Raw genomic sequence first — 2,425 nt, forward strand, 5'->3', positions numbered from 1 at the left:
ACGCTGCGCCTTCTACAGCTAACATGGTGAACAACAGCTCAACTTGGAGTTGGGCTGCTGTGAGTCGTTGACGACAGCATGGGCTGCAGTGAGGCTGCAATGGGCTGCTGTAAAGCTACCATGAGTGGCTGACAGCCNTCATATAAAATTACTAAATAGGAATTAATTTTATAAGTTACTCCTTTCACTAGCAAAATGTCGGTGTGTTTTACAAGTGATGGTGGCAGAAATTATAATGTAGTCTCTGAAGATATAATGGGTTTTGAGCTCTTTTCATTCTTGGGAATGTTTGGCTGCATCATACCCTTTCTCCCTCTCTCAAGGAAGTATGAACTCTTGTCAGGCCTTGTTATTTCCTCACTTTACCTTGTGCTAATCCCATACTGTAGAACAGGTTACCAAGCAACCACTAGCTGTCTCTAAGAGTGTCTGTGGCAATGGTACCTCCTGATACCTCCTATCATAATGTCTCCTGTTGTCAGGATCGGGCACAAACATGGTTGCCATCGTCACTCTTCGCAGTGACTATGGTTGCTGGACTGAGAGTGTAGCTCTTCTGAGTTCCCAAGATAATTAATGAAACAGTAATGAAATAAGCTATTCAGGTTGTCATCTTTTTTTGAACTAAACAAATTTCTGATGAGTATAAAGAGATTTTCATCATTAGTTTGTAATAAATAAGTTAATACAAGATTAAATATTTGAAGTATAGGCAAACTGTCCTTTTCTCTATGATGTAACATTTGCAAGCATGGCATTTATTGTAGTTACCAATGAAGTCTCTTGCAAAGTAAATCATATTAGGTAATCATTATGGCTGTTTTACATTTATTAGAAAGCAACAAACCCTTTAGGAACCAGATTTATTCTTTTGAAATTGTTTTTACATGGCCAGTAGCTTCACCTTCATCTAGTAAGGGCTGTAAATGTGTGCACATGTGCAGTGACTAGTTTGGTACTTAATCAGAGTGTTGCTAATGATATAATAGCAGTGGTAGTTGTCATTTATCAGTTGTTTACTATGGGTTATATCCTGTGCCAAGTGCTTTACTTGCCTTATCTCATTTAATTTTCANTTTTTTGCCCATACACATGAGTATTGTCTAAAACATGTCTTCTTTGAAGCGGCTAGGCCCTGCCACCACTGTGTTTGCTGAGTTCACAAATCTGTTGTAACCTGTAGCTTCCCTGTGACTTCTCTGGCTCTCCTCTCCTTTTTTTCTGGCAGTAATTAAAACCTCCTGCCACTGCCATAGCTGCTGCTGCTGCTGGAACCACCATAGCCACCTTGGTTTTGTGGTTTGGCAAAGTATTGGCCTCCACCACCACAGGGGCCAGAGCTTCTGCCTCCAAAGTTTCCTCCTTTCATGGGTTCAAAATTTGAAGACTGATTGTTATAATTGCCAAAATCATTGTAGCTTCCACCACCTACAAAATTGCTTCCACTACCACCACCAAAGCCACCTCTGCCTCCTCCATTGTTATAACTGTCATAGCTGCCACTCCCACCATAGCCACTGCCCTGGTTTCCATAACCCTGTCCACCACTTCCATAGCCTCTGCTTCCTCCAGAGTAACCAGGGCTGCCTTCTCCATAACCACCATCATTACCAAATTCATTATAGCCATCCCCACTGCCACCATATCCTCTACCACCATAACTGCCACCAAAGCCACCTCGACCATTGAAGTTTCCTCCATGACCAAAGTTGTCATTCCCACCAAAACCACCTCCTTGACCACCACCAAAGTTTCCAGAACCACTTCGACCTCTTTGGCTGGATGAAGCACTAGCCATCTCTTGCTTAGGTAGGGATTTCCTTACTTCACAGTTGTGGCCATTCACAGTATGGTATTTTTGAAAGACAATCTTGTCTACAGAGTCATGGTCATCAAAGGTTACAAAAGCAAAGCCTCTCTTCTTGCCACTGCCTTGGTCAGTCATGATTTCAATCACTTCAATTTTNTGGGTGGAGCATCAGAGCTCACCAGACCAATCAGGTTTAGATTTGGCCATGAGGGAGAAGGCTCAACCCAGGAAAAGATGGTGCCTGCCTACATGGGAGAAGAATCCCACACGGGAAAAATGGTGACTGTCCTCCAGCTCCTGCTTCATAGCCACACACCTCAGTCTGCCCCCCTCCCACCCCAATTGCCTCGGACTCCTCTCCAAGTTATTGTCCTTCTGCTGGAGTCCAAGGTGAGTGCCTGTGAGTCCGAGAGTCTGTGTGTGGGCCATTTAAGAGGACGTTTGGGTTTCCCGCAGGCTTCCATCCCACACAGGTGGTAGAATCCCTACTGTTTTTCACAGCCAGATGTTGTGGGGGTTCCTCTTCCTGGCACCAGTGCTCTGGGCTGGGACGGTCGGTGTGGGGCTGGGGTCTCTCGCTCCTCCAGGGGGAATCTCCATGACTGAGATACCCCT

General features: G+C 44.7%; 1 pseudogene; it reads right to left on the minus strand.

Moving 5' to 3' along the window:
* Window positions 1–1,231: 1,231 nt before the first annotated feature.
* On the minus strand, window positions 1,232–1,963 carry LOC109373885 (heterogeneous nuclear ribonucleoprotein A1 pseudogene; annotated as a pseudogene).
* Between the last annotated feature and the right edge of the window lie 462 nt (window positions 1,964–2,425).

Source organism: Hipposideros armiger, unplaced genomic scaffold, assembly GCF_001890085.2.
Source record: "Hipposideros armiger isolate ML-2016 unplaced genomic scaffold, ASM189008v1 scaffold_749, whole genome shotgun sequence".
In the NCBI taxonomy this organism is placed as follows: Eukaryota; Metazoa; Chordata; class Mammalia; order Chiroptera; family Hipposideridae; genus Hipposideros; species Hipposideros armiger.